The following is an 18,570-nucleotide window of genomic DNA, read 5'->3' on the forward strand; positions in this document are numbered from 1 at the left end:
TCTCTAGGTGTTTTGGAGGCCAGGGATACTAAAAACACGAAGTTATGAGGTATATATAGCAATATAACCCTATTTAGATGATTCTGCTGGAATTATGTTTGCTTGGGTCAAGTGGGTGGGTAGCATGGCCCAATCGACCCAGCTAGTCGACCCAGGCTGACAGATAGCCTAAAACAGGGATTTGAGGGCCTTTCTCTTATTGGAATCAAACGAAACTTTCTACACAACAACTATAACTTACCTAGCATAGGAAAATGGCTTTAAATCATATCTAACCATGCTCTAAGGTCATCAACCAATCTTCTCTTCATCAAGGTGCATTCTCTTTTCTAAATCAACCAAGCTCTTCAAGTAGGGAATTCCATCATCAACTTTGTCACATCCACCCAGCCGGTACCCCATTTGGAATACCCGGGATGTGATCCACAGTCCAAGGATCAATGATCTGAGGTCCATGCCTCCCACATTCACGGTAACATAATCATGAACAGTAATAATCAATGGTAAAAACAATTAATACTAAGTATCATGAATAAGATAAGATTAAATAAATCAGAGTGCGGAAGACCATAACAGTAAAGTATGAACATAATCATAAAGGTAAGAGAAGGTATGATAACCACTCTCTCAAAGCAGCGGAAAAGAAGTGTGATAACATTAATTACATGTCCAAGTATCAAAAGATAATCCCAAAGATAAGTTAGTTACAAGACCAAAGGTTCCATAAATACACCAGAGAAATGGGGCACTAAGCTAGGGTTTCTTCTATACTAATGGTAGTCTCCTCAACAGTACGGATGAAGTAAACCCAACGCTGCCGCTCCCGCACAACTGTGGGGCTAACCCTGGTGCAGATAGTAATCCTCCTCGGCTCCAATATACGGATCCTCACCAACGCCACTACCCGGAGGGTAGTATGTGGAATTATAGTCCGCCTCAAAGGAGGTGCCATCGTAGTCCTTAGTACCTGGAATATAATCTAAAAACATTTGCACAAAAAGGAATGAGTTCGAAGAACTCAGCAAGGCAGTTATTCCATAATTAGAAATCATACACATTCAGAACATAGTATAATGCAATGCGATATGGAACATATGATGCAAATATGAGTCTAACTCTATAAATGCTAGTCTCTAGGGTAGACATGCTTTAAGTCATAGCACCGTACTTCTCTGGGTCGTCAGTCACTCTCCCATTTCCATATCTTGGGAATGCCTGGGGAAGATCGGTAAAGTCATCAAAAAGCCGTGGTAAGTGGATCAGTCACCGCTCTCTCACATCACCATTTGGTCAAGTACTGGCGCATGTCATAGTAAAGCCTAGCCCAATGCAAGTCATCTACTCAGTCAATCAAGTCAGATTCAGATACATCCATTCCTCGCCCCCGGCGATCCTTTTCGGTATCCTTCACACTAGAGTCAACGAAATCCCGGGTTCCGGACTCATCAACCCTATTGGTCATCTACATATAGTAAACGGGAAGCTCTCATGTCCTCTTACGGATTGGTTACCGGTCTTGAGCGCCCGTGAGCCCAAGTCTATCCATATGCAACTCTACCAATAAATGGCCCCTTTGAGGTATCCGTAGCATGGTTTATGTCCCCTACCGGATTGGTTACCGGCCTAGAGCATCCATCCAACCATACACTACCACGGGTTGTTCGGTCTCAATGCCCTTCCGATTCGGGTCTGACACGACAAGGATAAACCTAGCCAACCAACTAGACAGTCCTATGTATGTCATCCAATAACCCGGGAGAGTGTCGATAGGCACCATCGGAGAACATCCCATACTATTCCCTCCGATGCCTAAGGACAGAAGTGTCAATAGAACACTCCCCAATCCCAAGTCAATACCTAAGAAATCACATATTCAAGTTCATCATCTTTCATGCATCCAATACATCTTATCATAAAGGTTAAAACATGATATTGAAATGAATCATCATAGACATAAGTAAACAAGAATAGTAATGTAACATGACAAGAGTATAAAGATGTCAATACTACTGTTCTAACACATATATAACAGTCTTATAAAGATTTAAAAGTAGTCAAAAGGTTCCATTCATAAACAAGAACATAAATCATAAGTTGATGATCTATATGTTTATGGAGATAACCATCCTTACCTTGGGTTGGATTGATGATGAATTGAGAGTACCAAGAAATAGTCCAAAATAATTGTTAAGGCCCTAAACAAACATCAATAATAAGTTAGAGAAGAAACTAGGAAGATTGGATATCAATTGGATCAAAATTGGCCAAGGTTGTTGTCAGCAACAACTTTGGTCGATGGTATCGACCAAAATTTCCTTCAGGACTGAATGATGGATTTTGGGTGTTTTCATCCTAACTTGGTTTTCCGGTGTTCGGATCAATCTAAAACTTGGGGAAACACTTAACAACAGTAGTAGGACACTATAAGTCAAGAAAATTACCCAATCCAATGGTCCAAACAAAAATCCCCAATTTGAGATAACAAGTTCAAGTGATAAACATCATGGCATGAGTTGGAATTGATTGCATTGATGAGGAATGGCATGTAATAGTTAGAGGAACTAATAGAAATCCAATTGGAATCATATAGAAGTAATAAACATGAACATAGCATGCCCTACAACTCAGTTTGGTATAAAATGACATGATGTTAATAGAAAAATAGAGGAATACATAAGCTAGGCATGAGGTGTAGGCATAGCACCAATGGATGGCTAAGAAACTCATAGGTTAATCATGTGTAAACACTTGGAGTGGTGGTTGCAAGGTTGCGGCACCATTTCCAATGTCTCACCAGCAAGAAAGGAAAAGAAAAGAGTAGAAAATGGTAGGGTAGAGAGTGGAATGGTGATTCATACCTTAGTGTGGAAGAAGTAAACAAGAATCAATAATAAACAATGAGTTTTTGATGATGTGCCCTTCACATTAGCCAAGGAGGTGCCTTGGGAAGCTCTCCCCACGATTTCAGGTGAGAAAAATGATTGCACAAGGGTCAAGGCTCGAGGTCATAATAAATAGAATAGGAATATTCCATGGAATCTTTAACTTGGCAGACTGGGAAACTTTGGACGATGGTATCAACCAAAAGGATCGACCAAAATATTTCTCAGCAGAAAAACAGGTTTAGTTCAGCAACTTCAAGTAGGGATTCGAAAGGCTATACAAGGTCAATTTGAGTGAGGTTTTCTTCCACAATTCAATCAAGAAGTCTAGTTTCGGGGAATACCTTAGGATTGTGCACAGGAGGTCAATAGGTACATCAACGAGATTAATCTTCTCCGATGCGCAAACTTTCCTTAAACACTGATAATGCATTTAAGCAAGGGGTATCATCATCAATGTCCATAGGCTCAGTCTCCGAATCATGATCATCAATTAGAATGGTCCATAGGTCTCTTCTACCACCGCTTCGGGTCTTCGGACCTGAATACAACAGTGGATCCGGGTTAGGGTCAGGGTTAGAATAGGGCTGGATATTACAAATTTTCTATAGGTTTTGGAACCACAAAAAAGGGGGGGCCCAACTTGACTTCCCAGGAAAAAAAAAAAAAAACAAAAAAAATAAAAGGGTTCAAGGTAAAGTTAAAAAAAAAAAAAGAGAGTCTTCTTCATCCAAAACAAATAGGGTGTCTAATTTAGGTTTTGGGCTGGATTTCACATCCCTCATGTGATCACGCTATGTACCATGATTAGCCCTACTGTGGAGTGGGAGCGTCCGAGCTTAATTTCTGAAGTCTATGTTTATGAAGACGTTCTTTATAAAGTAGAATAGACTCTAGTTAAGTTTGATTACTTCTTTCTTTCTTTTCTTTTGGAACCGGTTGTAAGCTTCTTTTGATCTTTGAACTACATTTCCACTGTATCCGTGGAGTGAGATTCCGTCTCACCCTACATTTTGATTATATGTATATATTGGTATCATTTCCGCACTCTAATGTTATTTCGTTACTTTGCTTTGATCTACTAATTAATATTGATGACATTGATTTAGACTTGTTCTAGATTATATTATTGTGAATGTGGGAGGTTGATTTCCTCGATACTGATCTTCGGGGCTGTGGATCACACACTCGGGTATGTGATATGGAGAGTTTATGATCAGGGGGGGCTACCCGTGCCCGGCCCGGGCCCGGGGGGGGGGGGCGGGCGGGACCCGCGGCCGCGCGGGCCCCCGGGCGATGGGGTGGGGGAGGAAGAAAAAGCCGGCGCCCCGCCCATTCATTGTGGGACCCCGATGACAAAGCAGACTCAAACTGACGGCTGCAGATAATCATCATCAAAGGGATAACTATCGCATAACCTAACGGTTATCTCAGGAGTCCTCTACTAGCCCAAACTAGTAGAAGTCTATCGCTCAACGGATCTTACTAATGAGATCCAACGACTACCCGAAGAAGGCTCGAGTGCATCCAACGAAGGAGATTCGAAGGTACACTCTATATAAACCTCACTACCATACAAGGTGAGGGACGGATCAATCGATCAAGGAGAATACTATCTCGAGACTCGAGTTTAGATACATACCGATAGACCTAAACTATCGCGTCCTCCGCTATCTAGATCACCTTTCCCGTTTCTTCATTCATTAGCTCGTGTTTCTAGCAGAGCCGTTTGTGATTAAGTTCATCAACCGACTTAGCCTTCGGAGGTGGACTCCCGACCCCGCCGGTCGGGCCACATCCGATGCTTTGCGTTTTGCAGACATCACGTGGAGATCCAAGGGCCGAGCAGATTTTGGACGCATCATTTGGCGCCGTCTGTGGGAAAGACTTGAAAAAGCCATGGTGACTAGATCAGCAGCAGCAGCGCACAACGCAATTCCGGTGTTCGGGATACACCCGGGGTGAATAATCCGGATATTCCCCAGAAAGCCAAAATCCTATCGAAGTGGATAAAGGGCAGTGGAGGACGTAATCTTCCTCATGATACAATCCAAGATCAATTGGATCAGGTAAAGATTCAACTCTTGGAGGTGAGCCAAGCACTCCGCTTGCTCACCGACGAGTGGTTTTACCACAAGAACCTGATCAACACGACTCAGGGAGACGTGCATTGCCACGTGACCAAAGAATGGCTGAAGATCGGAATGTCGATCAGAATTTCCGTGAAGAAGACCGAGGACTTCGGAGGACTGATGATCAACCAAGGCGAGGCGATCGGTTCGATAGACCGCAAGAGAGTACAACCGACTCAAATACAAGGTTGGATTCTGGGGTAAGAACTCATTCACCCACTGTCAGAAGAACCGTTCATGATGATCGAGGAGTTCGTGACGAGAGAAACATTCGTGAAGGATGGGCTGTTCGTGATGATAGAGTAGCACGTGATGATCGTGTTAATCGAGGTCGTGATCGTATTGCTGAAGATCACCCGACCGAGATTGGTCAAGAATTGGCCAACATCAATGAGAAGTTAGGGCAATTGGCTAAGGGAAGAATAATCGAGGATATTTACTCGTCATTTGGAAGACTCCTTTTGCTGAGCCAATTGCGGGATATTGGTTTCCCCATAACTTCCGTTTGCCTACCTTCTCAACATTCGATGGCTCCGGAGATCCAACAGCCCACATTGGTTATTACCAATGCACCATGGCAGTTTTGTGTAATTCGATGAAATTTTATGCTGGTTTTCGGATCATCTCTAATCGGAGCGGCACAAAAGTGGTTTTCTAACCTCCCCGGGAAGGATCAGAACTTTGATGAATTGGCACGCCAATTCATAGGACGATTCCAGAGTGGGATACAGGTCAAGAAAACGGAAGAAACCTTGTTTATCGTCAAACAGGAAAGAGCGAATCGATCGGAGAATTTTCGAAAAGATTCAACAAAGTGACGATGGAGATAGAAAACTTGGATGAACAGTAGCCGTAACCGCTCTATTCACAGGACTCACAAATCGGAAGCTCCCGGAGTTATTACTACAGGATATACCCACGACTTATGCCGAGTTGGTACAGAGATGCCGAAGCAGCTGAAGTCATGGAGATTCTAGATGCGCGCCAAGGAGATAATAAAGTCTCCAATAAGGAACAAAAGGCTCCCCGAAGCGTGTAAGCCAAAGAAGAATGTTCGTGATCGGGTTGGAAGATCCCAACCTTGGCGCCAAAGATCCCCCGGCAGAAGTGAGTACACTCCATTGAATGCTCCTCGGGCCGATATTTTGAATATCCTCAAAAGAAAAAATATTTTGAAGTGGCCGCCTAAAATTCTTTTGAAACCCGGAGAGCAGCAGGATCGGGAAAAGTATTGCCGATTCCACAAGGACTATGGTCATTACACTAATGATTGTCGTCATCTCAAGGCGTATATTGAGAGATTGATATCTCGGGGACATCCGTCCAGCTTTGTTAGCAGGAGAAGGGAGGAGCCACGCGGGCCACGTGCGGCTGCCTCCTAAAAGGAATCGTTCGGTTAGTTCGTAACGATCAAGGGAGGCCCCGAAGTCCAAAAAAGGCAAGGAGGTGATTGAAGCTCGCTACTCGGTCACCGATCCTTACCATCTTCGGGGGTCCAGAGCCCGAATCATTCCGGAGTTTAAAAACCAAATCCAAATTTGTTGGAGCCGGAGAGGCGCAGAAGCGGAAGAAGCTGAATGGTGAAGATTCTATCACCTTTAGCGAAGAAGATGAGAGAGATGTTTGTTTACCTCATGATGATGCTATAGTCATCAAGGTAGAGATTGCACGGCGGGAAGTACATAGAGTATTGATTGATACAGTGGTCTCGCAGCTGACCTAATTTCTTACGAAGTGTATCAAAAATTGAAGGTGGATCAAGATTTGATGAAACCTTCATCAACACACCTATATGGCTTTGCAGGTGGTCATCGCAGAGAGCGAAGGATCGGTTCAGCTTGGATCTTTCCATTGGAAGTTTTCCCAAAGAAACAACTGTCCGAATCAATTTTCTCGGGTGGTTCGAGAACTACCAGCCTATAATATGATTCTTGGGCGACCATCTTTATCCAAAATAGGTGCTATTGTTTCGACAAAGCACCCGAAGATAAAATTCCCGATCGATATGGGAATCGGTCAAGTCTCCTCCGACTCGTAAGATCTCGGCAAGTTGTTATGTTGCCTATTTAAAAGACAAGGAGGGTCCGAAGAAGGTTACCGCCCCCCCCATAGAAGTTCGAGATGATCGGGAAGAGACGGAGATGCAAAGGCCCGAACCAAAGGAGAAACGGAGCAAATCCAGCCGTGTACCGAGGATGCGAAAAAGATTACTTATGTCGGGTCCGAACAGCTGGAAGAGTTTAAAGATGAATTGAAGTTATTTCTTCAACAGAATAAGGATGTATTCGCATGGTCCGCCGAGGACATGCCGGGATCGATCGGGCCATTGCAGAGCACAAACTCGGATAGACCCTAAGGCGAAACCAAGGTGATACAGTAAAAGAAGAAATTTCTCTATTGAAAAGTATGAAGCCGTTCGGAACGAAGTTGAAAAACTTAAAAATTCTGGTTTCATAGAACCAATCGAGTGCCCAACTTGGTTGGCCAACGTGGTGATGGTGAAAAAGGCGAATGGGAAGTGGAGGATGTGTACAGACTACACGGATCTAAACAAAGCTTGCCCAAAAGATTGCTACCCGTTGCCTCGGATTGACCTCTTGATAGATGCTACTCGCAGGGTATGAAACTTTAAGTTTCATGGATGCCTACTCGGGTATAATCGGATCCTTATGAATAAGGAAGATGAGAAGTATACGGCTTTTATGACTGATCGTGAAAGCTATTATTACAAGGTCATGCCTTTTGGCCTCAAGAATGCAGGAGCAACATATCGAGGGCCGTCAACAAGATTTTCAAAGAGCCGATAGGAAAGAACGTTGAAGCATATGTTGACGACATGCCGGTGAAAAGCTTTACAAAAGCAAATCACATTGCAGATTTGATCGAGGTTTTCTCAAGATCGAGGAAACATCAAATGAAGTTGAACCCCGAAAAATGTGCCTTTGGAGTCTCCTCGGCAAATTCTTGGGTTTCATGGTATCACAGAGGGGAATTGAGGCAAATCCCGCCAAAATACAAGCTCGATTGATATGGAGGCTCCCAAAACCGTTCGGGATGTACAATGTTTGACAGGAGAGTTGTCGCCTTAAATCGATTTATCTCCAAGTCCTGGAGAAAATGTTTGCCTTTCTTCAAGGCACTTAAAGACCCGAAGGGCAGTAAGGAAGCAAAGTGGACCGAAGAGTGCCGTAAAGCTTTTGAGGAATTAAAAGAAGCACTTGGACAACCACCGATCCCGTCTGTGCCAGAGAAGGGGGAAATATTACAGCTATATCTAGCGACATCCCTTTCCGCGGTCGTGCAAGCAAAGATTTGTTCGGGAGAAAGATAAGAAACAAAGTGGCCGATTTACTATGTAAGCCACGTGTTGCTGGATGCGGAGACGAGATATTCGCAGATTGAGAAGCTGTGCTCTGCTCTCATGATGGCCGCCAGAAGCTAAGGCCATATTTTCGAGCTCATCCAATTGAGGTATTTACAACTTTTCCTCTTAGTAAAGTTCTTAACAAACCCGATTTGTCCGGAAGGATGGTATCCTGGTCGGTTGAGCTAAGTGAGTTCCAAGTGAGCTTTAAGCCCAGGATCTGCAATCAAGGCTCGTGCATTAGCCGACTTTGTAGTAGAAACTACTGCACCAGTGGAACCCACTATTGAGGATCCCATTATACCAACCACTTGGGAGGTATATGTCGATGGTTCGAGTAATAAAGATGGAGCAGGCGCTGGAATTCTATTAAAAAGTCCAGCAGGATTTATTATTCGATATGCTTTGAGATTCGCATTTGATGCAAGTAATAACGAAGCGGAGTATGAGGCCCTAATAGCAGGACTTCGGTTGTCAAAGGCATTAGCTATTGCAGATGTTACTATTTATAGTGACTCTCAGCTTATAGTCAACCAAGTCCAGGGGGAGTATGGCATTAAAGAACCACGCTTGCAAAAATATCGGGAGATAGTGCAGCATTTCAGTAACCAATTCCGAAATTTGAAGATATCTCAGATTTCGAGGAATGAAAATTCAGTGGCAGATGAGCTATCCCGACTAGCCAATGCCAAGGAAAAGAATCTAGACCCTTCGGTCTACATTGAAGAGGTAACTTTTCCAAGTTATCATGAGAAAGAAATTTCTTATATTGAAGCAGTAACGTTGTCGGATGGATCCAATAATTGAATATCTAAGAGATGACAAGTTACCCGAGGATCCAAGAGAAGCAAGGTTGATCAAGATTCGATCAGCTAGATTTGTCATTCGAATGGGAGACTATATAAAAGATCTTATGCTGGACCCCTTATGAGATGTATAGGCCCCGAGGAGCAAACTCAGCTTTGGCCGAGGTTCATGAAGGAATTTGTGGCGCTCACATGGGTGGCAGAGCCCCGGCCCACAAAATTTTAAGACCGGGGTTATATTGGCCTAAGATCCAAGAAGCCGCTATGGACTACGTTCGTCGATGTAGTAACTCGACAAATTCATGCTACAAGATCGAAGCGCCCGGCGGAAATTATGACTTCAATTCTAAATCCTATTCCCTTTGCAATGTGGGGAATTGATATCATGGGCAAATTCACCAAGGCATCGGGCGGACGGGAATATCTGATAGTAGCAATTGATTACTTCACAAAATGGGTAGAAGCTGCAGAATCGGCGACAATTACCACGAGAAAAAGTGGAGAAATTTGTGCTTGAATCAATCATATATCGCTTTGGGATTCCAAAAATAATTGTCACCGACCATGGTACTCGGGCTCGACCGTCCACAATTTGAGCAATTCTGTGGAACATATATGATCGAGCATCGTATGTCCTCAGTGGCATACCCCCAAAGCAATGGAAGGAATAAAGAGAAGACTCGAAGCTGACAAAGCTTCTTGGGTCGAAGAACTATATAATGTACTGTGGGCTTATAGAACTACGGTTCGAACACCTACAGGAGAAACTCCATTCAGGTTGGCATATGGATCCGAAGCATTGGCACCGGTGGAGATAATGGCGGGGACGTTACGGGATCGTGAGTTCGAGGAAAAAGCAAATGAACAAGGACTCGCTTGATAGTCTTGATTTGTTGGACGAAGTTCGGGCAAAGGCAATAGCACGAACTCAACATTATCAAAGAAGGATAGCGTCTCATTATAATACTCGAGTGAAGAATCGTCGGTACTTAGCCGGAGATTTGGTGTTGAGAAACACCCTAGCTTCCGACCCGCGTCACCAAAGAAAGTTGGACCCTTCCCGGGAAGGACCTTATATGGTTGTGAAACCGGTCGGTTCAGAGCTTACAAGCTGAAGAACATTGATTCCCATAAAGAATTGGATCGTTCGTGGAATGCTAGGCATCTCAAAAAGTTTTATCCTTGAAGATGATTTCAATTTTGTTCGTGATGTAATCATTTTCAACTCAATCAATGCAATTTTTGGTTTTCAACAAACTATCTTTTGATTGGGGGGCATCATACACCACATTCAAGAACACATTCAAGAACAAGATCCAACTATAAGGCATCGGATGAAAATTCGTGTGGGTCCTTCAACACTTCAACACTTATGGAAAATCTTTCGAACTTTCTTAAGTCGGGGCATCGGATGAAAATCCGAGTGAGTTCCTTTTGCAAGGCGTCGGTTTAATACCCGAGTGAGTTCCTTCGAGACTTATTGAATTTTTGAATTATCCTTAAGTATAAGGCATCGGTTTAAAACCCGAGTGAGCCCCCACTTATTGTATTTCTCCGGAAATCCTTAAGTATAAGGCATCGGTTTAAAACCCGAGTGAGTTCCTTCTCAGACTTATTGTATTTCTCCGGAAATCCTTAAGTATAAGGCATCGGTTTAAAACCCGAGTGAGTTCCTTCTCACACTTATTGTATTTCTCCGGAAATCCTTAAGTGTAGGCATTGTTTCGCATAACTAAGACCTAATGCAACGGCGATTCAAGTGGCTAGCAAAGTTCAAGATACAGTAATTTCTTATTTCTTCAGAAGATCCAAAGAGGCCAGTATCAAAACAATTACAAGAGCTGGATATAATCTCTGATCAAAGAAGAAAGTCATTACAGGTGACTGTTAACAAGTTATACAAGATCGACGCGACTTTGCTAGAACAAACATATGAGTCAACCATTGGTGAGGAAAAGAAGAAATGAGGATTACAAAAATATTTCAATATTCATAAAATCCTCTCGCAATTTCATACTCTTTGCCCAACTTGTCCAGAGAAGAATGGTCCTCGACCAAACTCGCATTCGGCACAAGCTCGTCATAATTGACTTCTTCCAGCGGAGAATAAACAGAGAATCTTCCAGATATTGCATAATATCCGGATCGGAAGGTGGAGGATCAATCTTATCCTTGGTCCAGCTGGGAGGAGGAATACCCGTGTTGGTAAATACTTCAGATGGCAAACAAGATTGTAGGGAGTCGTATCAAAATGAGGATCTTTCCTTAATATTGATTCCCATACTTCGTTCTCACCATCCCGGTACGCCCGCAAGTTATAAGCATTCAAGCATATCAACAAAAGGCTTACCGTGTAAATACTTGAAGACGCAGCTCGCGAACATCAGTTGGAAGGGATTCGGGCAAAGGAACGACAGCTTGCCTTTCGGGTAATGTTTCGGATCCTTTAGCTCCCGACTTTCCAACCGTCCGTTCCAGCCGCCGGATCTTCTCCCCGGCATCATCCAAATCTGACCGAAGACGACCAATCATCGAATTCTTTTCTCCCGCCACCTCCCAAGCTAGATTCCGAAGGCGAGCAATCTCAACATCTTTAGCTTCAGTAGATTCCCCGAAGCCTAGAAACTTCATTGCTCAACCCACCGAGTCTAGTAACCGCTTCCACTTGGTTGTGGAAGTTACCAAAGAAGACTCCCGCAAACAACTTTCGAGTTAGCGAGGAGCAGAAAAGTAATTTTTCAAAATCGAGGATAATGAAGAAAGACTTACATCACCAAAGTGACTTCGTAAAGACTTCATCCGGAAGTTTGGAAAGAACTCGCGCTCTCGTAAGTCATTCGAGCAGCAAGACACCATTCCAACGCTTTGTCAAACTCGTTTGACACTAATTCAAGCGAAGGATGAGAAGGATGAGCTACATCAAGAGAAGGATGAGCTGCATCACTTGTCACCCGACGGCGCTTCCTCGGTGGCAAAATCCTCCAACTCGAAGGAGAGGAGGAGGATGCCAAACAAGCACTAGAGTTAGAAATAGGAGCAGCACGACTGGGGCCACACCTTCATCGACGCCAACATAGTTGCCTCGTATGCCCGAAGAGTCTCCTTCGGGGGGGTGCACCGACAAGCTCACCAACACAAGCTCACCAGCAGGATTGCCGCCAAGACCATCGGCAACGGAGTGATCAAGATCTTCCCGGGAAAGACAAGCGGTCACTTCGGGCAAAGAAGGCGCAGGGACGGCATCAACGTAAGCTGCAGGAATCGACTTGAAGATTCACCGCCGCTAGCCGCCTTACGCTTGGAGGATTCACCCACCTGAAACCACCGCACTGGCCCCAATCACCACCGACGGAACGCTATTCTTGCGAGATTTTGCTCTGATAAAGTCTGGGTTGATCTTGGGAGCCACTATAAAAAAAAAAAAAAAACAGCCGTATCGACAGTAAATAAACGACAAAGAACAATGGGGAAACCCTAGTTTTCTAAAGCATCCGATGCACCAACAAACTAAACCCCAAGTATAACTACTGTGCAGTTTACTTTGGGGAGAAGAGGGGAAAGAGATGAGAAATCAAAAAACTCACTTGTTCGTAAATGGATAGAGTCGTTGCCGAAGTACGAGGAATACGGAGGCAGGCCGAAGGACGAAAGGTTGCTTTGGCACTTTAGCAAATCTATCTTGCAGAAGTCAGGATAGATGGAGAGTACCCACGAAGGCTTTAAATAGCCTCAGGTATAAGACGACGGTTGAAGGCTAAGGACAACCGACGACCCAGATCGAAACGACGCTTCGAAATCCGCAAAAAGCAAGATCAACGGTCGAAGGGATGCCACATGGAAACATGTGGAAGCGAGCACCTGATGCAGAGAAACCTCCAATCGTCGCACTGCCATTAAAATAATGGAGGTATTTCCGATTCATTGGAAACAGTGAATGGTACACAAAAGCAGGAAAACGTTTGAACTTCGCAGAAGGGAAACGTGCGGACTTTGCAATAAATGAAGAAGTGGGGAAGATTAACGCATCTTCCCGAAACGCATCTTCACAATATTTCTACAAGATCATTATTCGGCGAGGAATGAAGAGTTAAGTGATAAGTTTTATCATTAATACTTTGATATTCAAGGCAATACTTCGGCAAGAGATGGGGAAATTTTGAGGCCAACATGAATAAAGAAATGTCTATTCATTAAAATGAGGGTACATCTTTACAAAGGAACAACACCCTAAGCCTTTTCTTCATTGTTGCCCGAGGGACCCTGGTCGGGATGACTTTTCTCAGATCCCGAGAAGAGCCTTCCTCAAGAATGTCATCGGCTGAATCCTCTACAGCAACAACTTGAGACTCGGCTTGTGATTTCTCCTCTGGAAGTGCCGGCTCGTCATCTAGATATGCCTCATATTGAGGGTCAGCTGGAAAAGGATCATCTACTCCCCGGGGCCAGTCCTGGGAGATCCATACCAACTTTCCCGAAGACCTCCGGGTGGCATACCTCACGAAAAGGAGCAAGGTCGAAGTCGTGGATCGTTCCAAGGATCCGCTCCCAAACGTCGTTCGCCCCCATGCGATAAGCCCGAATGTTGTAGAAACCTAGCAATTCGGAGAAAGGTACGCTGTTCAGTGTATTTCCGGATGCACTCCTTCCGAAGGTTTGGCTTTATATGCTCAAAGCTTGCTAGGGATTGCCAACTTCGGATGTTCTTCGAGATCCCTACTCTTAATTTCAAGGTTGTCACCAAACAACGTGGCAGCTGCCTTTTGCTTCCCGGCCTCGCGCTCGGCAGCAGAGACACGAATTCTTGAAGCTTCAAGGGCTTCCTTGAGGGAGGTCACTTCTTCCTCATGCTTTTTCTCGCAGCTCCACAAGAGCCGCAAGTCACTGGTCTATTTCAGAATTGGCCTTGGCCAATTTCTCTTCACAAGTTTGCAGCAAGGAGCCGGTGCGACCAACACGGCTCAATGCTTCCATGTGTTGATAAAAAACTCAACACAAAGATTCCCGGGAAGATGGAAGACATCGAAGAAGTCATAAGAAATTATGAAAACATAAATAAGCAAGAAGACCGTTACCTTGTAGATTGACTCACAAGGGAGGTGTCATCCAGGGCTTCAAACTCCCGGCGATCGAAGGAGCAAGACCGAGAGAGCTCCACTCTGCAGCCTTTCTCAGATCCCGAGTGACCCCGTCGGTCATCTTCAGTGGTCCACCGGGGGAGGAAGACTTCCTCACCATCCGTCGAAGCTTTGGATTTTTTGTTGGAGGGAGCATCAATTGTGTCATGCCTCCTCTTGGTTCGGACGGAGGAGGAGACGGTGGCCCTCTCCACCATTGGTTTCTTCCCTTTACCCGAAGCATCAGCCGCAGCCCGATATTCCCGATACCCCCGTAAGAGGGGTCGGGAGAGGGAAGAGAAGCCTCTTGATCTACAGCCAAGACCCCGGGCGATCGTTGCTCGGCTGTCACAACGGCTCTAGCGGCCTTCACCCGCAGCAGCTGTGGTTCTGCTCGGGGAGGCACCGCAAAGAAGAAGGACAAGAATCAGAATTCAAGACATATCACTCACCAAATCAAAGGATGATGGTTAGAAGCTCACAATGAGCCAAGCCCCAAGATCAAGGATGGAGTTATACTCCATTTCATATCCATGTATCTCTTGATACCACGGAATGGATTTGATCTTCCCGATGGCCGCCTCGTCTTCTTTGGATAAGGGAAGGCCCCGGTTACTTTCGGACGAAGAAGTAAACCTCCTCCAGGTGGTCGGGAAGTTAAGATCCGATGGAGGCGCTCGACGTAAAAAAATATCGTTCGCGCCATCTTTTGTGGTTAGAAGGGCAAGTTCCTTTGGCAAGGATGCTGCCCCTCCAATCAAGTTCAGCCCTATTGCGTTTGGAAAGAAAGACCCATCCGGGAGGATGGGAGATAGAAAGAACATGAAAATGTACAAAAAGAGAAAGAGATGGCGTGATGCCAAGCTCAAAACACAAGCCCAAGAAGCCGACGATGAGACGCCAGCTATTGGGGAGGAGCATTCCGGGACAAATGTTCCAGTTGATTCAAAATCATGGAAAATAAAGGATTAAAAAAGGGAAAGCGAACCCCGCTTTCCAAGTGTATCTATGTACAGAGAAAATTCACCCGGAAGGGATGAATCAACCCTCTCATCAGGGTGGGGAGCCCTAACCTGATATGAGGAAGGAAGGTCAAAATCTTGGACAGCGGAAAGAAGAGTTTCTCCATTATAAATGGAGGGAACAGAGCCGTGCCCACCATTGGACCCGGAGGTTTGAGGTTGCCTAGAGGAATCAACGATCTTGGAAGATCCAGACTCGACAAGGACAGGAGAAGTTTCGGTTTTTCTTTCAAAACCTTTTGAGAAACTTCAGCGAACTCCTGCCAGAGGACGGTTAGGGTTTTGTTATCACTATCCGACTGTTCGGGAGTAGGAGAAGCAAAAGCATCATCGCTATCACCAACATGGGGTACTAAAGAAGCCCTATCGTCCGCCATTACTTGTTTCAAGAAACTACAAAAAGAAAAGACCAAGAAACTTACCGATTCAAGGAGACGGAAGCTTGAGAGCAGGAAGGCGCGAAGGCACGACAAAGGTTCAAATTCCAGACAGAAGAATGAAACCTACGAAGACAACGAACCGCTTTTAAAACTCCCGCACGAGTGTTCGGGAATCTGAACGATCGAGATTGATTCAAAATTGACGATCAAGATTCAAAGACGTTTTGAAAGTTTGAACTCACGAATCCGAAATAGGCGTTCGGAAACCGTCGCTTGGATGACGTGAGCCACGACAGATCAACTGCAACAAAGACATGTGGCCTTACACTCACAACGCTCGAGGAAAAGTGACCACCGCATTAAATGTGATATGACATTTAATGAAGCACGCAGAGATCATCACCTGACGACGAACCCAGTTAAAAACCAAGCCCTCGGGATCGACCGAACGCTTGGTCTGGGGGGCTCGTGATATGGAGAGTTTATGATCAGACCGGGTTCATACCTGGTCCGACCCCGACCCCGGTCGAGACGGAGAAAACCGAATCGCTCCCGAGCGAACCGGATCCAGAAGATGGCTTGCTGAAGAAGAAAGATTACTCGTCGCAAGCGTGCCCTAATCTTACTTATGGATTAGGGTAATCACCCTGATGACAGCAGACTCAAACTGACGGCTGCGGATAATCATCATCAAAGGGATAACTATCGCATAACCTAACGGTTATCTCAGGAGTCCTCTACTAGCCCAAACTAGTAGAAGTCTATCGCTCAACGGATCTTACTAATGAGATCCAACGACTACCCGAAGAAGGCTCGAGTGCATCCAACGAAGGAGATTTGAAGGTACACTCTATATAAACCTCACTACCATAAAAGGTGAGGGACGGATCAATCGATCAAGGAGAATACTATCTGAGACTCAGGTTCAGATACATACTGATAGACCTAAACTATCGGCGCCCCGGCAAAAAAAAAATACCTTTCCCGTTTCTTCATTCATTAGCTCTGTGTTTCTAGCAGAGCCGTTTGTGATTAAGTTCATCAACTGACTTAGCCTTCGGAGGTGGACTCCCGACCCCAGCGGTCGGGCCACATCTGACGCTTTCGTTTTGCAGGACATCACGTGGAGATCCAAGGGCTGAGAAAATTTTGGACGCATCAGTATGCCAGGTAGGGTACCGGCTGGGTGGATGTGACACTGAGAGAAAAGTGATTTAAGACATTGATAAGCATGCATTTATCATTATTTATTTGATTTAATTTCTCATACCTAGTTAATTAAAAGAGAGCTAATTGAGTAATTTTGTGTCTTTTTCAAGAATAAGGTGATTTTGGTTATTACAGATAATGTGGAGTAAAGTTAGCAAATATATTAGAGGATTTTAATTAAAATAAAATCACTGGTTTTTCTACCCAAGAAATCATGAATGCTGAGATCCAACTTAATTAATGCAAGGAGAGCACTAATCAACTGAGAGAAAAGTGACTTAAGACATTGATAAGCATGCATTTATCATTATTTATTTGATTTAATTTCCCATACCAAGTTAATTAAAAGAGAGCCAATTGAGTAATTTTGTGTCTTTTTCAAGAATAAGGTGATTTTGGTTATTACAGATAATGTGGAGTAAAGTTGACAAATATATTAGAGGATTTTAATTAAAATAAAATCACTAGATTCAATCTTGCTACCCAAGAAATCATGAATGTCGAGATCCAACTTAATTAATTCAAGGAGAGCACTAATCTGAGCCAAATTGGAGATAGGTGGAGGACCAAGGAACAAAATTGGTAATAAGATCTAAAAATCTGGTAAACAAACCCACCTTGAGTATTTTGGGCATATCTCTATTGTATGAACTCGGATTGTAGTGATTAATGATGCTATGGAAAGATAACGACAATATATACAATATTTTAGTTTGAGTTTTCCCAAAATCCGGAAAACTAAAGGTCGAATTGATGGGTAAAGAGGACGAATTCATTGTATGTGGGAGACAAAAAAGAGTAGTCAGCCATAGAGAAGAGGAAAGGACGGCGAACACGGATCTTGGCTCTCATCTCTCTCATTGCTCAAGAAGAAGACTACATCTCTCTCTTTCTCTCTAAATTTCATCTTTATTTGTTTTATGAATTTTTTGATAATGAGTAGCTAGTTCCTTTTCTTTGGGATGTAGATGAACCAATGCTTATTTCATTAATTTGAAGGTTATATATCTTCTAGTTGATTGTGTTTGAGTTTAGCCAAAGATGTTCTATAACTAAGCGTGCCAAGCTTCAGCGAAGGACGATAGTCTTGCAGAGATAGGGCATATCTAGGAAAGACCATCATATGCTTTGAAGCGTAGAATTATATCAATTAGTGAAAAGCATTGGGGATTCGAAATCCCAAAGATCTTGACGTATTCATAGTTTTTGCATTGATTAACAATTTTATTTCTTTGCGTTTTTCTAAAGTAGAATAAAAACGATTTAGATTTACTTTAATTTAGGTTCTGTTGAATTCAATCTTAGTAACTTAGCATTTTAGTTCCCCGTAGTTCGACCCCGTACTTCTTGCTAGCTAGATTAGTATAGGATTTTATTTTTGATTGGTTAGCGATACGTACTTTCTTCTTGTACTCCATTCTTCATGATCATCTTCATGTCCTTCTTGGCATGATCATCTTCATGTCCTTCTTGGCATGGTCATCTTGACTTAGACTTCATGTCCATCTTGTTATGATCTTGACTTGGGCTTGACTTGAGCATAAGCATATGGCTTTCACTTGGAGTTGGTCCACTTGTTCTCATCTTGAACTAAAACAACATAACTCAATATAGCCATTAATAATTCATGTTTGTGATCATCAAAATCAATGGAGGCTGAT

Source organism: Hakea prostrata, chromosome 3, assembly GCF_041222555.1.
Source record: "Hakea prostrata isolate BN-2017 chromosome 3, UWA_Hpros_2, whole genome shotgun sequence".
Lineage (NCBI taxonomy): Eukaryota > Viridiplantae > Streptophyta > Magnoliopsida > Proteales > Proteaceae > Hakea > Hakea prostrata.